The sequence below is a fragment of the Lycorma delicatula genome, chromosome 7 (genome assembly GCF_047948215.1).
Source record: "Lycorma delicatula isolate Av1 chromosome 7, ASM4794821v1, whole genome shotgun sequence".
NCBI classification, from domain to species: domain Eukaryota; kingdom Metazoa; phylum Arthropoda; class Insecta; order Hemiptera; family Fulgoridae; genus Lycorma; species Lycorma delicatula.
Genome location: NC_134461.1, coordinates 1842807 through 1865700, shown reverse-complemented (window position 1 = coordinate 1865700; position 22894 = coordinate 1842807). Strand labels below are relative to the sequence as shown.

The 22894-nt window shown below is 32.3% G+C and overlaps 1 protein-coding gene across 1 annotated transcript in view; it reads left to right on the top strand.

The window, feature by feature from the left end:
• LOC142327291 (uncharacterized) overlaps positions 1 to 22894 on the top strand; it is a 106072-nt gene that overhangs the window by 42954 nt on the left and 40224 nt on the right. The window contains exons 7-9 of the mRNA XM_075370192.1: positions 2896 to 3209; positions 10571 to 10761; positions 18018 to 18331. The gene's annotated coding sequence lies outside the window, so the exon portion shown is untranslated. The remainder of the gene's footprint in view (positions 1 to 2895; positions 3210 to 10570; positions 10762 to 18017; positions 18332 to 22894) is intronic.

Here is a 22894-nt window from a genome sequence, read left to right as displayed (position 1 = left end):
TTTTTTCATTTTTAATAACTTACTAACTTTAACATTGGCCAGGTTGGTAACTATTTCACACACATTTCAAAAAAAAAACAAACACACTTAAATGTTCCAACACACAACCAAATTATTTTACATATTTAATAACAGATTATACAATTTACTTTTCTAGGAAAAAATCTATACATTAAAAAATGTTTAATTATACTAAACAGCTAACAATACAGCTAACTTAATGATAAACTGTTTTCAGTTCACTCACCCTATTTGATAATATGACAAAATCAGAATTTAAGAGTAAGGCCCTTTAAATTCTATCTATATCATTAAGAATGTTTAATATTAAAGAAAACGTTCATATTTAAGAAATCTTGAAGTAAAAGTTCTTGCAAAATTAACATAAAAGTTTCAATTTTGTTACTTCAAGTTTTGGAATTAACAATACAGAATAAAGGCGATTGATTATATCTTTAAATATAAATACTATATCTCTATAATTTTTCACAGACTGGGAAAACTTGCTTCAGACAATGAAATTTTAGACAGAAAAGTCAAATCAGTATTGGATATGGAAGTGGATCAGAGAAATATTGAATGATGAGAAATAAACCATAAAGCTTGGAAATAAAGAATCAATCTTGGGATAGACAATACCATCCAAAGAATATCTTGAGTCCACCCCAAAATGTAGAGTGAATCTTCTTTTACCTACTGTTCTGCAGAACATTAGCACATTTTTACCCAAAATGGGAGATGGATACTACTAATCAATGATTTTGTGTTAACTAGGTTAAAACAAGTTCAGGTTTCTAAAAGAGACAACATTGTCAATCCTTGGTTTTTTATTTAAAAGAAACCAGGTGAATTATGAACTACTCAGCCAGATCTCTGCTGGAGAGTCTTTGTGAATTTATTTTAGGCTTTAAATGAGATGTTGAGTGCAGAATGCTACCTTTAAAATTAATCTGGATTGTAACTTTTCACTAACTGCAAGCTACAACTCTTGACAGAGGAGTGACAGATTAAAAAAAGAAAACTTTTTTACCAAGGAGCAGATTTATGTCACTCTTAGTCAAGTTAAAACTTTAGAGGACATCGCCTTGTCTAATTTGGACCCAAATATGTTATTAAATAGACCACATAATGAGAAAGCTGTAACAGAAATGGTGAGGTTATGTATCTATCCAATTTATAGGTTTCGTTATTGCAATTAGACATTTGGACAATATTTGTGAGTACCCAGTTAAAAAAAGTGTTTACAATAATTATAGAATATTATTTATTGCAAAATTATAATATTTAACTCGATTCATACACGGTAATGTCAGCTGAGAGCTTGTTGTATGACTACTTAATAATATTACAAAATTAGAATTTATTATTGCATGCATAATATAAATATTTATATTGTAATTTTGCTATTAAGGATATATATATTTTATTAAAATGTACTACTGAAATTTTAATAAAGAAAAACATACTAACAGCAGAATGTATTTTTAGTTTTAGTTTCAACAACTATTCCATGTCGATCCTAAATGTACTAATTAATAATATTAACACTGAACTTATCAAATGGCATGCTGTTTACACATCATCCTGATCCCTTGGGGAAAGATACCCTCATCACCCCCTCTGTTCCAAGACCTTATGGGCTTTACCAGAGGTCATCTTCGAAACCTCGGCTTTTGACATATTCCTGTCTGCTTCAGCCAGGATGTCACCGATGCAAATGCCACAAGTGACATTCCCATCGATGTACTACTATTTAATGAACTCAAAGCAAAACACATCTCACTGAGTTTTAAGCAAGACTGAAAATACCTAACTAAACAAAGGAATTGAACTCCTCCAGCTTCTCTAAATTCCACCGATTCATCTGACACCTTTTCTTCAGGTTTTTAAACCCCAATCTACATTTCATTATCACCAAATTATGGTCGCTATCAATGTCTGCTCCAGGGTAAGTTTTGCAGTCAACGAGTTGATTTCTAAATCTTTGCTTAACCATTATATAATCTATCTGATATGTTGCAGTATCGCCTGGCTTTTTCCAAGTGTACATTCTTCTATTATGATTTTTAAATTGGGTGTTGGCAATTACTAAATTATACTTCATGCAAAACTCTATAAGTCGGTCCCCTCTTTCATTCCTTTTGCCCAGCCCGTATTCACCCACTATATTTTTCCTTCCTTGCCTTTTCCAATGCTTGCATTTCAATCTCCAACTATTATTAAATTTTCATCTCCTTTTACATGTTTAATTGCTTCATCAATCTCTTCGTATACACACTCTACCTCATCATCATCATGGGCGCTTGTAGGCATATAGACGTTAACAATCGTTGTCGGTTTTGATTTTATCCTTATTACAATGATTCTATCGCTATGCCTTTTGAAATACTCTACTCCATTCCCTATCTTCTTGTTCATGATGAAACGTACTCCTGCCTGCCCATAATTTGAAGCTGAGTTAATTATTCTAAAATCACCTGACCAAAAGTCGCCTTCCTCTTCAAGAAATATAATAATATCTTTCATACTTATAAAAAATAAAGAAAAATGTGACTTCTGTATCCTAATTTAAATTTGAATAATACGACTAGGTTCTGTGAAGAATTCAAACTTAATTATTCAGTTAACCCTTAATTAATTAAGAACTTTCTAATAGCAAAACTCTGTCTTTTTGTACCGTAAAGTAATCAAATTAATTGTGTATTTTCATACTTTTGCATGCTAAATTATTGAAAGTGTATATAATTTAATATAAATTTCCCTTTCATCTAATCAAAACAATCTTCAGTTATACAATTGTACTACGAATACCATTCCAGATGTTTGTAGTATTAAGTATAGCTACTTTATTGTATTTGGCGTGAATAAAAATATATTTAATGTTACATGTTGCAGGCACATTTTCATTTTCTGGTGGCCAGTAATTTTTCATTACATCTAATACCGAGTTGGATTAATGGCTTTCATAATCTGCCGTCATGTGAATTCACTTAAATATACTATGATGCAATATGATGCCCATAGTAGTACTAGGATCATTAATGAAATGAAAATTAAAATTTTTATAATTTATAAATGAAACATAATATCTATTATGTTTTTCTATATATGCAAATTTAGTGTGTTTTAATTTTACAATGTTGCATATTTAACTGCTGTATTTACTCACGGATTTTCATCCTCATCATTGAAAAGAACATTTTCAACAGGTAAACTTTAAAAAGAGGTCTGTACAATTAAAAATACCTCAATACTTTTAATAGATGTTTTTAAAGAATATTTAAAATGACTCTTGGTTTAACAAGTAGTAATATTTTTGAATGACCACAAGGTAAAAATTGAGATGGTTTTAATAACAGAAATGTGAATAATTCTTATTACTTTGGATGTCTATTAATTTAAGCGCTGATATTTTGAAGCAGACTATAGTGTGCAGAAATTATCATAAATTAGAATATTTTATTAAAATACTTATTTTAAAAAGAAAATACATTATAAGGAAAATCATACGGTTCTTCAAGGGAAAAGTGTCTGTGTGCATATGTAGAATTGTGTGCTAGTATTATATTCTAATAACCTAATAAACTATTGTATTTTATTGTATTCTCTTAATGAAAATGGTAATGCAAAGACTAAAAAATAATACCGATCATTTCATGTTAAATGTTCTATGTTTAGATATAATGCTTCTACATTTGTCAGTTTAATTTTGTTAATTTTTTCAAATTATAAAAATGCAGGATAAAAATAATAAGAAATTTAAATCAGGATAAAGTAAACATCTTATTAATGTAATTTTAGCTAATATTAAATCTATTAACATCTGGAGAAAATTTGTTATATAGAGTATAAATCCTACCGTAAACTGGCTTCTGTACATTTTTTTACTATAATAAATTATAAACTAGCAATTTTTTAAATTTCTTATTTGTACTGTGAAGTTTAAAATTCTGTGAATTAATTTTTTGTGAAAAATCTTTTATTTCTTTGTCGAATTTCACATTTCTTTTTTTTTAATGCTGTACACATTCATTAATATCCGTGAATCAGATTTCTATGATTAGAGAACCGTATAAATATATTACCCTTTAAATAAATTGTTGTATTTGAATCAAAATGTTAGGTCAATTTTATTTTTTTTTGCACTACATGTATTAAACAGTATATTTTCTAAACCACAGTTACTAATTGTACAGAATAAGCTACTTCACAACTCATGAATTGTATTCATAATCTTGTGTTATAATATTTTTTTGGAAAAGTCAAGGTCTGAGCATTGAAAACATCTGCCAAGTATCATCAGGTATGCTGTCATAACAGCATACCTTTGGTCATTCAGGTTCATCATTATATATTTTTCTATTTATTATATTCAGGAAACCTTTTTTTGGTAATTTCTCGCTTTATAATGGTACAATTGTGGTCAATCTGTATATGATATGTTGTGAAAATATTTCTTTCTATTAAAGTTCATATTATTCTACATTGTTGGTTGCTATAAAATGTGCAGCTGCAAAATATAGTGTATGCATTACTGATTAGTACTAATTACTACTGATTATACAATACCGAGCTACAATCATGTGTTGAATGTCACTATTGTCAAAAATTCCTAAAACTTATACAGTAACCTTTTTTTGTTTTGTTTGAAAGTTTCTCTTTTCAAATTCTAATGAACTATGAAATTTATTAAAAAGTGATTATCTTCATTCTAATTCTAACCAACAGTTTTTTTGTCTTATTTCTAAAATATTTTACTTTCTTCCTTTTTTTTAATCTTAACTACATAGGTGTTTTATCCATTTTTTATTACGTAGCAAAGAAGCAGATGTATAAAACAGAAATGTATTTACAGTAATATATACATATTTATATGCATTTTTTTTTGTAAACTACGCACAATGCAAAAAAAGTTACTCAAATTGGAGGGGGACACCTCATAGTGACATGGATTTAATCTTTTAATTGACCTTAACTGTTATTTCAAGGTTAACATGATTTTTTCAAATGGAATGACATATTTTTGACCCCCGCTAATAAGAAGAGCAGAAAATTCTACATTGAAATATGTGGTCACAGTATGATCTTTGAAATTATTTCAGGGGGTTTCATTTTAATCGCCCCAGGCGATTTTCTTGTAAACTACATACAATATAAAAAAATTACCTAAACAAAAGCTACTCAGATTGCAAGGGGCATCTCTTGGTGACCTTGGACTTGATGACCTTATTTCAAGGTTAATATGATGCTTTCAAATGGAATGACCTACTTTTGACCACACCCATGAAAAGAGCAGAAAATTTTACATTGAAATATGTAGGTCACACATATGACCATGGGCTTTTTTTTCAAGGTCATACGGTTTTCCATCAGTGATAGTGTTGTAAGAGTTACGTGCTTTTGAAGGTCATATAATGATATTCCTGGAATATTTGTATTTCAGGCCAGTTATCTCGCAAACTGTGGGAAAGAACATAAAAATGACTACACTATCATCTAACACTATATCTGATTGTTAGTTGTATGACTTTTAAAAAATATCCAAGGTCATATGTGTGACTATATATTCAATGTAGAATTTTCTGCTCTTTTCAGTGATGGGTTCAAAAATAGGTAATTCCATTTGAAAAAATTGTGCTTTCCTTGAAATAAAGTCAAGGTCACCATGAGATGTCGCCCCTCCAATCTGAGTAACTTTTATTTAGGTAATTTTTTTGTATTGTGTGTAGTTTACGAGAAAATTTACTGGGGTAATTAAGATGAAACACCCTGAAAAAAGGTACAAGGTATGACCTTGTACCTTGTGACCAGATATTTCAATATAAAATTTTCTACTCTTTTCATTTCTGGAGTCAAAAATATGTCATTCTATTTGAAAAAATCATGTTAACTTTGAAATAATAGTCAAGGTCACCATGAGATGTCCCCCTTCAATCTGAGGAACTTTTGATGAAGCCATTTTTTGTATTGTGTGTATTTTATGAGAAAATCACCTGGGGCAATGAAAATTAAACACTGTGTATGTGTGTGTGTGTGTGTGGTCAGTTTTGGCTCAATTAACTATTTCTTGGGACACTTCAATGTTGTTTCCGCTGGTCTGACTACAATTTTGGAATGAATTTTGTGAACACTTGACACATATTCAAATCTTAATTTAAAATTCACTGAACCACATAGAAACTTAAATTCAGTTCATCAGCTATCTCCCTAATTGAAAGTCTGTGGTCAGACGTGCTAAATTGTGAACTTTTACAATGTTTTCATTGTTTTTTGAAGTGGAAGGACAGTTGGACCAGTATCATCTTCGACCGATTTGTGGCCATCTTTTAAGCTGTTTTTAAAAGTTCATAAGTATCAGAAGCTGATTTTCCAGTTTTCAAATAAAATTTGACACAAAGTCGTTCCATTTCTTATCCATATTGCAAAATCAATAAATCACCAAAAATCGAAACATGTCTGCACTCACTCTCTACTAAACAAAAATACTGTGGTAATCTTTTAAGGGTGTTTCAAGGACAAATAAGCTTCCCTCTCCCACCTGTGGGCAAACCTACCCCCTCCTACTGAGCAGTGTTGGCACCCATACCTCATATCAAAATGTTCAAAATTATTCTTTCACTAATATCATTGGTCGACAATGATTTTGTTACACGGTCAATTTGCTGAAGCTTATTTATTTTTGGGTGCTAATTCTGAATATAAAGTCAGAATTCTCCTATCAGCCTCAGATTTTTTTTGCAATTGCCCTTCCTATTTTCCAGCAATGTACATTATATTATAAGAGGTTACTTCTCTTCTCGGCCTCTGGCCCCGTGCTGTAAAACTTGTGTTTTTTGCAACCGGTGCATAATTTGATTCTGCTAGTACAGCGTTCTACGTTCTCGTCGTCGGGGTTGACAACGATCAGCAGCGGTCAGTCAACCTGCGTTGCTGTGGAGTTTTGACAAAGCGGCGACGTAGTGTGTTGCAGTAGTGCTGCTGTCGGCCAAATAAGGACGTTTCCTTTGTAACATCGTGTCCCCATACGTAGTTGGTGAGGCCTAAATATATTTAGATCCTCTGGCAGGTTCGAGAAGCGGTTTCCGCTCCGACCTTGCCGGTGGAAGGAGCTTTTAGCTTTTTGACTCCTCGGGTGGACTGCGGAACAGACGGTCCGTTTGGGGTGTGAGAGGTTAGACGCTCACCTGGTATTGTGGTAGGTGTTAGATTCGTTCAAGCTGTGAATTGTAGTTCCTGGCAACACAGCTGGTGTATTGCTAAATTGTTCAGCGATGGAGCAACCCGTGGGAGGTTGTTTGGAGGACTTGGTCGGTTTGGCCAAGGACCTGGTTTCCGGTGACCCCTTCATGCCGAGGAGGTCAATCGGTAGGTCGCCGCCGCGGCCCCGGTCTTCCGATAAGGAAGACACGGAAGCCCCTCGGGTAGTGGAGCGCCCGAGTGTTGCGGCTTGCACACAAATCCTGCGGGACACCTCTGTCTCGAGCGGTGCGGAAAAGGCGAAAGCTGGATCCGTACAGCGAGGACACGGCATAGGAGGGGGCCCCAAGTCCGAAGGACGCCTCGCTGTGAAGTCGGGAAGGACTGAAAGCAGCAAAGCCGATTCTGTCCCTGAGCGGGATGTTTCTGGGGGGAAACCTGCGTCAAAGAAGGTGACCTCCGGAGCGGATAGCTTGGGGCGGATTGAGGAGATGAGGGCCGAATGGGCCAAAATTTCCTCAAAGAAGGAATCTAGAGTGGCTCTAGAGTTGCACCAATTGGTGGACTCATATTTGAGCCAATGTAGTTTGATGGTTTCCGGGCTGGCTTTAAAATGTGAAGGCCTCCAGGGTGCAAACCTTGTGCTTGACTCGGTCGTAACTCGGCTATCAGGCAAGGTAGACCATGTAGTGGAGGGAGTTCGGGGCTTCAAACCCGTAACGGGTGAAGCTTTGGGCGAGCTCCACAAATCAATTAAGAGAGTGGAGGAGAAGGTTAAGAAACCTGTCTCCTTTGCCTCTATAACTGCCGCGCCTGCACCTAAGCGGGTAGGTCCGCCGCCGCCAGCGCTGGCGCCGGCCAAAAGTAAGCGGGCCACTGTAAAAGTGGTCCCTGTTAAGCCTGGTCAGGGGACTTCGTCTGCTATGACGGAGCTAACCCTAAAGAAGATCCTGGACCCGTGGAAAGAAAGGTTCCAAGTTTCCCGGGTCACTAAAACCAGGGATCATGGCATTGTTCTGGAGGTCGTTAACGAGCAGCAGGCAAGACGACTGCTGGAGGCCGATGTTCTGGCCAAGAACGGGCTGAAGGCTCAGCTGCTAGCCGAGCGTAAGCTTCAGATATTGGTTTATGATATGCCGAGGGCAACGCGGGTAGAGGAGCCCGAAATACTCAAAGCGATCCACGGCCAAAATCCTGTGTTGGATATGGCCGTCGAGGACTTCCTTAGGGAAACTAAGGTGATTCGACAGTTGGGGAGGAAGGAATCCCTAAAGAGTCACTAGGTTCTCGAGACCTCGCCAAAGATCCAGCAGGTCTTAGTGGCCGGGGGAAGATTGTTCTTTGGGTGGGCGGCCTGTAGGGTTGTCGACCATATTCAGGTAGCCCGGTGCTTTAAATGTCAGGGCTTTGGGCACACCGCTCTCCGATGCAGAGCGCAGAAGGAGATGTGTGGCCACTGTGCCGCTCCGGGGCACAGGGCAACCAACTGCCCTGCCAAGTCGTCGCCACCAAAGTGTGCCGCCTGCTGCCAGGTGAAAGGTAGCAATACTGGACACAGGGTAGGGGGTAGGCAATGTAAGGCGTAAGTTCGCAGAAGCCAGGATCTTAGGTTTTAATTTAACAAATATGTGAGTAAAAGACTGACTTTAAAAAAACCTGCTATTGATTGCACAAGAAAATACTAATGAAAATAAAAGAAACAAGTACTGCCTTTATATAGGTTTGAAATTCAACATGAACCGATAGGAATAAACATGCAATTACTCATTTACTGCACGTGACAAAATTCATACTGAGCAAGTTAGAACAAGCACCGATAATCCTGTCAATTCATGCAGGATAGGATAAATCACATTAACAAGTCATATGAAATTGACTTAAACATTGATGACTTAAACATTTTAATACATGTTTGAGAAATTCTACATGATTTATAAACTAAACGGCATTTTAAACAGGATGACATAAGCTGTAAATTGGTATAAAAACATACAATATCCAATAATTGGTTTGTTTATAATTAGTGTTCAAAAATTAAAAATATGTTTTTTTTATTTTTTTCTACTTCACTTTTATTTTATGTTGTATTTGTATTTACTGTCGCCCTTTTCTTCATCCCTTTGTTGATAATTGAATAATAATGCTTTGTATATAATAAATACTCATTTGTTTTGACTTATGTATTATAAGTAGTCATCAAAATGTCACATTTGTTGACTGCTACACAGAAGAAAGAAAGTTTGGAACTTGTGTTAGTAAAGTGGCTGTATAACAAAAAATATAAATCAGTTTTTAATTTTTTTATTTCGTACTATTGCTACATTATACACTGGTGTAAAAAATTAAAGGGACTGCTATATATTATGATTAAAAATTATTATATTCAAACTGTTTTAACTTTGCAACCAATGGGCTTAGAGAGATGAATAAAAAAAAATTAAAGCTTGAATACTCAACTTTTTAACAGTTTACTTCAGATTTCAAAAATCATCAAATTAAAAAAAAATCTGTGAAAAGAAAAGTTTTAAAAATTTGTAACTTTTTGTTTGTGTTGATCAAGCACAGGAGGGAAACAAAATTTGTTGCAGTAAACTGCATTAAAATTGTTTGAAAGCTTAAGACTTTAGCTTTAATTTATTTTTTTTATATGTCTACAATTTTTTTAAATGGAAATATTCCACTTTAAAGAGAAAAGGCCACTTTTGTCTTCAATGCTGCATATCTCCTGATCTAAGCTACATATTAATGCAAATAAATATGGAAGTTAAAGGATTTTGATGTACTTTAATGAAAAATTGTGAGGTATTTAATGTAGGGTTGCAGTTTTTGGATTTTGTTCAATTTGTCCCAGATATTGAAATCTTTAATGATTGAGTCTGCAACATGATGTTGGGGTAAGCTGAGAGCAGGTGATATATGTTCTTGTAATTTAATTTTTTTTTAATATAGGAATAAGTTCATGATCAAATAATAAGGTCTGATCAAATACAGAAGTGACCATGTAAATTTTGTTTGGATTGCAGTACAGACTTAAGGATTGAAAGATTTGTCATTTCATTTATGATTATTGTTACTAATTAGTGTGTATGTCTCTCTCTCTCTCTCTCTCTCTCTCTCTCCTTGCTCTCTGTGTGTGTATGTGTATGTGTGTGTTTGTGTGTGTATGCCCTATATAAATGTATATTAGATAACTCAAATTTTATAATGCAAAGTCTTAAATTTTACCTTTTTGTGCATTGCATAAGAGTGTTATTTCCATTGTTAAAAAATGTTTCTGTTAAATGAAATAAAAAAATGTTGATATTCCTGTATTTAAAATGACTTATAGGAAACCTTATGATTTATACTTCTTAATTTATTGTTTTATTTGTAGATGAGTAACATGATTATACAACTGAGAGAGTATGAAACTGGTGAATTTGGTTTAAGTCAAGCAATGGAACAGATTAAGGAGCTAAGAAAACAGAAAGCTGTATGTGATAAACACATTGAACAACTAGTCCAAGCCGGTAATCAGTTGCAAGAGGAAGCTAACCAGCTGGAAGAAGAAAACTTGATCTTACGGTATTATTAGTTATTTTCTCCAAACAGAAATTTTTAATATTTATTTACACTTGTGTGTACATATATATTTAAGTATGTGTATGTAATATATATATATATATATATATATATATAGTGTGTGTGTGTGTGTGTGTGTGTGTGTGTGTGTGTGTATGAGGGGGGGGGGGTGGTGTCTGTGTGTGTTACATATATTTATAAAAACATAAAATGTTATGAAATTATTAAAAAAGAACAAATATGGATAGCATAATTTTTCATGGGCATTATGATAAAAATATGCACTGCCATAAAAAAGGATATACATTTAACTTCCAAATTTAAACTGCACGTAGTGCTATTTAACATAGCATTTGGAACCTGTTTTCTAAATGTGATAATCGCACATTGTAGCCTTATTTCACACCTTTTTTTTATTTTTAAGATGCATTTCCGTCAGATGTTCATGGTATTATGAAACAAATTTAGAAGGGATGTAATTTAATACCTTGCTTGCTTATTACTAAAAAATTAAAAATGGTTGACTGAAATTATGCTTGAAATCTTAATATTTTTTATCTGTAATCTTTTATTTAATTTGTTTTTTCTGTTTAATGTAATCTTCAGTAATATAAGTGAAACATTTAGTGATAATTAAAAAAACAAAAAACTACTTCTTTTTTTATGCCAATTTATGTTATTTTATGAACCACAGAAAAAAAATAACATAATTCGTTTAATTAAATAAAAACTATTGTATATGAAGTTAAGGGAGAAATATCTCCTTAATTATTAGGCAAGATAGAAAACATACATTTTTTAAAGATATTTCAATTCTTGGTCTTAATTCTTTTACCTATAATATCTAGATAAAAATATTGTACAAAACTTTATACCTTGTTCAAATTCACAAAATGTTTAGAGTAGTTTTTTCTTCATCAGTTTTATTCATCTTTTTGTCTGCGTTCTTTGGCAGTTCATTTCTTGACTCCTGCAGCTGGCTTTATGTGATCTATTCATTTTAATAAATATTTTTATTAATGTAAACTATTTTAAATGTTGTTTTAAATGATGAATGAGAAATTTGCAACATAAATCTATTTAAATTATAATGTGTGCTGATAAGTATATTTGAGTGTACTCAATTTAATGTAATATTGACATTGAATTTACTACTATAAATACTAAACGTTCCTGAGTTTAATCATTATTAGCTCTCTTTCCTTAACTTATAGTTGTGACATTAAAATTTAATTTATTACTTGCTTTTCTTCAACTTGCAATGCTTTTTTTTCATGTTTGTCCTCAAATCTTGTATCCTTAATTTAACATATTTCTTGAACTTGCCAGTTGATGAAATTTTTCACAATTACTAAGGTCGGGTGACAATACAATATTCTACCATTACTTTTACAAACATCCCTTCGTACGGGGGTAAATTAAGGGTGCAGGTGTAATAATTTAACATACTTCACTATAAAACTTCATTATGCAAAAACTTTACTATTTTGTTACTTTGTGTAGTAAATGTTTGATTGAAAATTTATTTGATATTTTTTAAATATATTAGAAATTTCAATAGATTATGTTATCTTTTGAAATCCAAATTACCCTACTAATTAAACTCGTGTAATATATGATAATAATTTGATGTATGTCTAAAAAGTATAAAGTAAATTTTTAAAAATTTTTGTAATATATGAACAGTAACTGCCAATCACATTTAAGAAAAGCAGTATATTAAAATATAGGAAAGAAATTTTTAATAAAAAGTAGGAGCTAGTACATGTTACCCAAATATACTAATAGACATTTGAAGAAACCAAAAATTTATTTATTCATTTAACATCAAATTATATATTTTTTGATATGAGTAGTTTGTATGTTTACTTTAATAATGATGTGTAAAATATGATTATTTATTTTAGTTGAAACTTGTGGATCTTGCAATTTAAGTAACAGTGAAACAAGCAAAGCTGTGTATTATTAGTGAAAAAATATTTATAATCGAAAGAAAACAGAGGATTTTCTTTAAAAAAAGTCTTTTTTAAGTTGTGCTGTTGAATTAAACAAAGGGTTTTGACCTGAACTAGATATTAGTGCAGAAAATTGGCGGTTACTTATAAGGAAGGTTTTTATTCTTGGTATTACGGTTGTGTAGATACAAAGCTTGCATAAAGTTGTATCAGTAAATTTCACAGATATACTGTTTAGTTGTTATTGAGCCTTGTAAAGACAGATGTTCTCTAATTAGCAAAAGGAGTTCTCTATTTAAAAATAAGAAATGCAGTTATAGATCTAAACTTGTTGAACCCGGGATTATCTTCAATATTCAGAATTTATAGTCCTGGAACTAGTGCACTTTTTCATGACTAATTTACATCAGGCTGGTAATGTGTTAAAATTTTAGTTTAGTAAGCAACAGACAGAAAATATGAGTAGATTGTGCAGTTGCTTTTATTCATAAGATGATAGTCTTGTAATGGTTTGTGTGATTTTTTTATTCATTTATAACACCTACTTTTATTTTTATATAAATTGTTGGCCACAACTAACACAGAACCAATGAGCAGACATTTTTGTCAACTCAGGATCATGGTAGATGTCCTGATACTAAAGTTTTTGTGAGCTGTTTCTAATTAAATAACCATCTGCTGATTGTTTTTAATGTTTTATATGATAAAATCATGGGAAGTAACAATACCAAATGAAAATAAAGTTATTGTCTGATTTCTTATGTTTTATTTATTATTTTTGTTAAAAAAATATTTAAATAGTTTTATTAAATATGTTTTTGTTATTTTTTAATCTATTTCAAAAATAACAATGTTTATTAGGTTACTTATTTTTACATTGAAATGAAGATATTGTAGTGGACGCTGAGAGAACCTCCAAATGGACCATTGTGGCGAGATGGAATTGCATTGTAAAGATCACTCGTAAATCATCTGACCTGTGATATTAAACCAATAAAAATGTCTGCTGACTGTTTATGTGGTGTTTATTTTAGGTCAATTATAAATTGATAAAATTAAGCCAAGAAAATTATGCTAAGTCTAAAAATAAGCAAAACTCTACAGGAACATGATGCTACAAAGTAATCATGAACTAACCAAAATATCTGCCGATTGGTTCTTTGTTTTTGTGTTGGACTGATATTTTGAGTAAAAAAAAGAATAGCTTGTTATAAATACATAAAAAATCACACAAAACATTAGAGGTTTATCATTTTATTATCAATAAACGCAGTTGCAAAACAGAATTTTTTACTTATCTTTTCTGTCTCCTATTTACTAAACTAAATATTTAACGCACTTCTGCTATTGTGAATTAGTTATAAAAATGTGTGCTAGCTATAGGACTATTACAGTCGAGAGATGAAATTAATAAATAAATAATGTTTTAGTTGTAAATGGCAATGTTAATAATAGTTGTATGAAAACATACACTTAATTAATTTGCTCTGGTATTGTTTTCTTTTTGCTTTAACAAAATTTTTAATTATAAATATTATTATAATAATTATTTTGATATACTAACCTAGAAAAATTGAAGTATCTTCATTTTTAAGATTTTAAATACTTTTAATTATAAGTTGACCTCTTGATTTTTTTTTATTTTAAGTTCCAAAATGTTACATATGCCACAATTTATGGCATTTTATTTATTTGTTTTTATAAGAACATTTTCCAATCACTAATGTATATTTTTTAATGGAATTTCAGAGAAAAATTAGGTTTGGATGTGGATGAAGTATTCACTTAACTAATTATATGACTTTGTTGTAACTACATCAGTATTATTTAGAATTTAAAAGATTCTCAAATCATGAAAATCTTCCCATAGAATTTGACAGTTATCCATAATCATATTTTTGGAAATCTAATTTTTTAGGCACTACAAAAACAATCATTTGTGGGTGAAATTTTTGATTAGAAAAACAATAAACCCACTGGGTTAGTCTTAGTGGTTAAAATTGTAATCACAAAATCAGCTGATTTTTGAAATTGAAAGTTGTAAGGTTAGAGTCCTTATAAAGACAGTTGCATTTATATGGATTTGAAAGCTAGGACTGTGATTACTGATGGTTTTTGGTGGTTGGGTTTCAATTAACCGCATGTCTCAGGAGTGGTCAGTCTGATTCTGTTCAAGACTATATATATTTACTCTTACACACCAGACTGTGTACAGATGCCTTGGCATCTCTGCAGAATACTGTTGACATCATGTCACTGTGCTGTTACTTTGTTCTGGTATGCATAAAATAAAATAAATAAAATTGATGTAAGATCATTTTCGTTTCTTGTATTATGTGTGCTTCTGAAAAATGTAAGTTGTGTAAGTGATATTAAAAACTATTTAGTACATTATTAGTATTATTAGAATTTTTTTCATTTTTAATAACTTACTAACTTTAACATTGGCCAGGTTGGTAACTATTTCACACACATTTCAAAAAAAAACAAACACACTTAAATGTTCCAACACACAACCAAATTATTTTACATATTTAATAACAGATTATACAATTTACTTTTCTAGGAAAAAATCTATACATTAAAAAATGTTTAATTATACTAAACAGCTAACAATACAGCTAACTTAATGATAAACTGTTTTCAGTTCACTCACCCTATTTGATAATATGACAAAATCAGAATTTAAGAGTAAGGCCCTTTAAATTCTATCTATATCATTAAGAATGTTTAATATTAAAGAAAACGTTCATATTTAAGAAATCTTGAAGTAAAAGTTCTTGCAAAATTAACATAAAAGTTTCAATTTTGTTACTTCAAGTTTTGGAATTAACAATACAGAATAAAGGCGATTGATTATATCTTTAAATATAAATACTATATCTCTATAATTTTTCACAGACTGGGAAAACTTGCTTCAGACAATGAAATTTTAGACAGAAAAGTCAAATCAGTATTGGATATGGAAGTGGATCAGAGAAATATTGAATGATGAGAAATAAACCATAAAGCTTGGAAATAAAGAATCAATCTTGGGATAGACAATACCATCCAAAGAATATCTTGAGTCCACCCCAAAATGTAGAGTGAATCTTCTTTCACCTACTGTTCTGCAGAACATTAGCACATTTTTACCCAAAATGGGAGATGGATACTACTAATCAATGATTTTGTGTTAACTAGGTTAAAACAAGTTCAGGTTTCTAAAAGAGACAACATTGTCAATCCTTGGTTTTTTATTTAAAAGAAACCAGGTGAATTATGAACTACTCAGCCAGATCTCTGCTGGAGAGTCTTTGTGAATTTATTTTAGGCTTTAAATGAGATGTTGAGTGCAGAATGCTACCTTTAAAATTAATCTGGATTGTAACTTTTCACTAACTGCAAGCTACAACTCTTGACAGAGGAGTGACAGATTAAAAAAAGAAAACTTTTTTACCAAGGAGCAGATTTATGTCACTCTTAGTCAAGTTAAAACTTTAGAGGACATCGCCTTGTCTAATTTGGACCCAAATATGTTATTAAATAGACCACATAATGAGAAAGCTGTAACAGAAATGGTGAGGTTATGTATCTATCCAATTTATAGGTTTCGTTATTGCAATTAGACATTTGGACAATATTTGTGAGTACCCAGTTAAAAAAAGTGTTTACAATAATTATAGAATATTATTTATTGCAAAATTATAATATTTAACTCGATTCATACACGGTAATGTCAGCTGAGAGCTTGTTGTATGACTACTTAATAATATTACAAAATTAGAATTTATTATTGCATGCATAATATAAATATTTATATTGTAATTTTGCTATTAAGGATATATATATTTTATTAAAATGTACTACTGAAATTTTAATAAAGAAAAACATACTAACAGCAGAATGTATTTTTAGTTTTAGTTTCAACAACTATTCCATGTCGATCCTAAATGTACTAATTAATAATATTAACACTGAACTTATCAAATGGCATGCTGTTTACACATCATCCTGATCCCTTGGGGAAAGATACCCTCATCACCCCCTCTGTTCCAAGACCTTATGGGCTTTACCAGAGGTCATCTTCGAAACCTCGGCTTTTGACATATTCCTGTCTGCTTCAGCCAGGATGTCACCGATGCAAATGCCACAAGTGACATTCCCATCGATGTACTACTATTTAATGAACTCAAAGCAAAACACATCTCACTGAGTTTTAAGCAAGACTGAAAATACCTAACTAAACAAAGGAATTGAACTCCTCAAGCTTCTCTAAATTCCACCGATTCATCTGACACCTTTTCTTCAGGTTTTTAAACCCCAATCTACATTTCATTATCACCAAATTATGGTCGCTATCAATGTCTGCTCCAGGGTAAGTTTTGCAGTCAACGAGTTGATTTCTAAATCTTTGCTTAACCATTATATAATCTATCTGATATGTTGCAGTATCGCCTGGCTTTTTCCAAGTGTACATTCTTCTATTATGATTTTTAAATTGGGTGTTGGCAATTACTAAATTATACTTCATGCAAAACTCTATAAGTCGGTCCCCTCTTTCATTCCTTTTGCCCAGCCCGTATTCACCCACTATATTTTTCCTTCCTTGCCTTTTCCAATGCTTGCATTTCAATCTCCAACTATTATTAAATTTTCATCTCCTTTTACATGTTTAATTGCTTCATCAATCTCTTCGTATACACACTCTACCTCATCATCATCATGGGCGCTTGTAGGCATATAGACGTTAACAATCGTTGTCGGTTTTGATTTTATCCTTATTACAATGATTCTATCGCTATGCCTTTTGAAATACTCTACTCCATTCCCTATCTTCTTGTTCATGATGAAACGTACTCCTGCCTGCCCATAATTTGAAGCTGAGTTAATTATTCTAAAATCACCTGACCAAAAGTCGCCTTCCTCTTCAAGAAATATAATAATATCTTTCATACTTATAAAAAATAAAGAAAAATGTGACTTCTGTATCCTAATTTAAATTTGAATAATACGACTAGGTTCTGTGAAGAATTCAAACTTAATTATTCAGTTAACCCTTAATTAATTAAGAACTTTCTAATAGCAAAACTCTGTCTTTTTGTACCGTAAAGTAATCAAATTAATTGTGTATTTTCATACTTTTGCATGCTAAATTATTGAAAGTGTATATAATTTAATATAAATTTCCCTTTCATCTAATCAAAACAATCTTCAGTTATACAATTGTACTACGAATACCATTCCAGATGTTTGTAGTATTAAGTATAGCTACTTTATTGTATTTGGCGTGAATAAAAATATATTTAATGTTACATGTTGCAGGCACATTTTCATTTTCTGGTGGCCAGTAATTTTTCATTACATCTAATACCGAGTTGGATTAATGGCTTTCATAATCTGCCGTCATGTGAATTCACTTAAATATACTATGATGCAATATGATGCCCATAGTAGTACTAGGATCATTAATGAAATGAAAATTAAAATTTTTATAATTTATAAATGAAACATAATATCTATTATGTTTTTCTATATATGCAAATTTAGTGTGTTTTAATTTTACAATGTTGCATATTTAACTGCTGTATTTACTCACGGATTTTCATCCTCATCATTGAAAAGAACATTTTCAACAGGTAAACTTTAAAAAGAGGTCTGTACAATTAAAAATACCTCAATACTTTTAATAGATGTTTTTAAAGAATATTTAAAATGACTCTTGGTTTAACAAGTAGTAATATTTTTGAATGACCACAAGGTAAAAATTGAGATGGTTTTAATAACAGAAATGTGAATAATTCTTATTACTTTGGATGTCTATTAATTTAAGCGCTGATATTTTGAAGCAGACTATAGTGTGCAGAAATTATCATAAATTAGAATATTTTATTAAAATACTTATTTTAAAAAGAAAATACATTATAAGGAAAATCATACGGTTCTTCAAGGGAAAAGTGTCTGTGTGCATATGTAGAATTGTGTGCTAGTATTATATTCTAATAACCTAATAAACTATTGTATTTTATTGTATTCTCTTAATGAAAATGGTAATGCAAAGACTAAAAAATAATACCGATCATTTCATGTTAAATGTTCTATGTTTAGATATAATGCTTCTACATTTGTCAGTTTAATTTTGTTAATTTTTTCAAATTATAAAAATGCAGGATAAAAATAATAAGAAATTTAAATCAGGATAAAGTAAACATCTTATTAATGTAATTTTAGCTAATATTAAATCTATTAACATCTGGAGAAAATTTGTTATATAGAGTATAAATCCTACCGTAAACTGGCTTCTGTACATTTTTTTACTATAATAAATTATAAACTAGCAATTTTTTAAATTTCTTATTTGTACTGTGAAGTTTAAAATTCTGTGAATTAATTTTTTGTGAAAAATCTTTTATTTCTTTGTCGAATTTCACATTTCTTTTTTTTTAATGCTGTACACATTCATTAATATCCGTGAATCAGATTTCTATGATTAGAGAACCGTATAAATATATTACCCTTTAAATAAATTGTTGTATTTGAATCAAAATGTTAGGTCAATTTTATTTTTTTTTGCACTACATGTATTAAACAGTATATTTTCTAAACCACAGTTACTAATTGTACAGAATAAGCTACTTCACAACTCATGAATTGTATTCATAATCTTGTGTTATAATATTTTTTTGGAAAAGTCAAGGTCTGAGCATTGAAAACGTCTGCCAAGTATCATCAGGTATGCTGTCATAACAGCATACCTTTGGTCATTCAGGTTCATCATTATATATTTTTCTATTTATTATATTCAGGAAACCTTTTTTTGGTAATTTCTCGCTTTATAATGGTACAATTGTGGTCAATCTGTACATGATATGTTGTGAAAATATTTCTTTCTATTAAAGTTCATATTATTCTACATTGTTGGTTGCTATAAAATGTGCAGCTGCAAAATATAGTGTATGCATTACTGATTAGTACTAATTACTACTGATTATACAATACCGAGCTACAATCATGTGTTGAATGTCACTATTGTCAAAAATTCCTAAAACTTATACAGTAACCTTTTTTTGTTTTGTTTGAAAGTTTCTCTTTTCAAATTCTAATGAACTATGAAATTTATTAAAAAGTGATTATCTTCATTCTAATTTTAACCAACAGTTTTTTTGTCTTATTTCTAAAATATTTTACTTTCTTCCTTTTTTTTAATCTTAACTACATAGGTGTTTTATCCATTTTTTATTACGTAGCAAAGAAGCAGATGTATAAAACAGAAATGTAGTTACAGTAATATATACATATTTATATGCATTTTTTTTTGTAAACTACGCACAATGCAAAAAAAGTTACTCAAATTGGAGGGGGACACCTCATAGTGACATGGATTTAATCTTTTAATTGACCTTAACTGTTATTTCAAGGTTAACATGATTTTTTCAAATGGAATGACATATTTTTGACCCCCGCTAATAAGAAGAGCAGAAAATTCTACATTGAAATATGTGGTCACAGTATGATCTTTGAAATTATTTCAGGGGGTTTCATTTTAATCGCCCCAGGCGATTTTCTTGTAAACTACATACAATATAAAAAAATTACCTAAACAAAAGCTACTCAGATTGCAAGGGGCATCTCTTGGTGACCTTGGACTTGATGACCTTATTTCAAGGTTAATATGATGCTTTCAAATGGAATGACCTACTTTTGACCACACTCATGAAAAGAGCAGAAAATTTTACATTGAAATATGTAGGTCACACATATGACCATGGGCTTTTTTTTCAAGGTCATACGGTTTTCCATCAGTGATAGTGTTGTAAGAGTTACGTGCTTTTGAAGGTCATATAATGATATTCCTGGAATATTTGTATTTCAGGCCAGTTATCTCGCAAACTGTGGGAAAGAACATAAAAATGACTACACTATCATCTAACACTATATCTGATTGTTAGTTGTATGACTTTTAAAAAATATCCAAGGTCATATGTGTGACTATATATTCAATGTAGAATTTTCTGCTCTTTTCAGTGATGGGTTCAAAAATAGGTAATTCCATTTGAAAAAATTGTGCTTTCCTTGAAATAAAGTCAAGGTCACCATGAGATGTCGCCCCTCCAATCTGAGTAACTTTTATTTAGGTAATTTTTTTGTATTGTGTGTAGTTTACGAGAAAATTTACTGGGGTAATTAAGATGAAACACCCTGAAAAAAGGTACAAGGTATGACCTTGTACCTTGTGACCAGATATTTCAATATAAAATTTTCTACTCTTTTCATTTCTGGAGTCAAAAATATGTCATTCTATTTGAAAAAATCATGTTAACTTTGAAATAATAGTCAAGGTCACCATGAGATGTCCCCCTTCAATCTGAGGAACTTTTGATGAAGCCATTTTTTGTATTGTGTGTATTTTATGAGAAAATCACCTGGGGCAATGAAAATTAAACACTGTGTATGTGTGTGTGTGTGTGGTCAGTTTTGGCTCAATTAACTATTTCTTGGGACACTTCAATGTTGTTTCCGCTGGTCTGACTACAATTTTGGAATGAATTTTGTGAACACTTGACACATATTCAAATCTTAATTTAAAATTCACTGAACCACATAGAAACTTAAATTCAGTTCATCAGCTATCTCCCTAATTGAAAGTCTGTGGTCAGACGTGCTAAATTGTGAACTTTTACAATGTTTTCATTGTTTTTTGAAGTGGAAGGACAGTTGGACCAGTATCATCTTCGACCGATTTGTGGCCATCTTTTAAGCTGTTTTTAAAAGTTCATAAGTATCAGAAGCTGATTTTCCAGTTTTCAAATAAAATTTGACACAAAGTCGTTCCATTTTTTATCCATTTTGCAAAATCAATAAATCACCAAAAATCGAAACATGTCTGCACTCACTCTCTACTAAACAAAAATACTGTGGTAATCTTTTAAGGGTGTTTCAAGGACAAATAAGCTTCCCTCTCCCACCTGTGGGCAAACCTACCCCCTCCTACTGAGCAGTGTTGGCACCCATACCTCATATCAAAATGTTCAAAATTATTCTTTCACTAATATCATTGGTCGACAATGATTTTGTTACACGGTCAATTTGCTGAAGCTTATTTATTTTTGGGTGCTAATTCTGAATATAAAGTCAGAATTCTCCTATCAGCCTCAGATTTTTTTTGCAATTGCCCTTCCTATTTTCCAGCAATGTACATTATATTATAAGAGGTTACTTCTCTTCTCGGCCTCTGGCCCCGTGCTGTAAAACTTGTGTTTTTTGCAACCGGTGCATAATTTGATTCTGCTAGTACAGCGTTCTACGTTCTCGTCGTCGGGGTTGACAACGATCAGCAGCGGTCAGTCAACCTGCGTTGCTGTGGAGTTTTGACAAAGCGGCGACGTAGTGTGTTGCAGTAGTGCTGCTGTCGGCCAAATAAGGACGTTTCCTTTGTAACATCGTGTCCCCATACGTAGTTGGTGAGGCCTAAATATATTTAGATCCTCTGGCAGGTTCGAGAAGCGGTTTCCGCTCCGACCTAGCCGGTGGAAGGAGCTTTTAGCTTTTTGACTCCTCGGGTGGACTGCGGAACAGACGGTCCGTTTGGGGTGTGAGAGGTTAGACGCTCACCTGGTATTGTGGTAGGTGTTAGATTCGTTCAAGCTGTGAATTGTAGTTCCTGGCAACACAGCTGGTGTATTGCTAAATTGTTCAGCGATGGAGCAACCCGGGGGAGGTTGTTTGGAGGACTTGGTCGGTTTGGCCAAGGACCTGGTTTCCGGTGACCCCTTCATGCCGAGGAGGTCAATCGGTAGGTCGCCGCCGCGGCCCCGGTCTTCCGATAAGGAAGACACGGAAGCCCCTCGGGTAGTGGAGCGCCCGAGTGTTGCGGCTTGCACACAAATCCTGCGGGACACCTCTGTCTCGAGCGGTGCGGAAAAGGCGAAAGCTGGATCCGTACAGCGAGGACACGGCATAGGAGGGGGCCCCAAGTCCGAAGGACGCCTCGCTGTGAAGTCGGGAAGGACTGAAAGCAGCAAAGCCGATTCTGTCCCTGAGCGGGATGTTTCTGGGGGGAAACCTGCGTCAAAGAAGGTGACCTCCGGAGCGGATAGCTTGGGGCGGATTGAGGAGATGAGGGCCGAATGGGCCAAAATTTCCTCAAAGAAGGAATCTAGAGTGGCTCTAGAGTTGCACCAATTGGTGGACTCATATTTGAG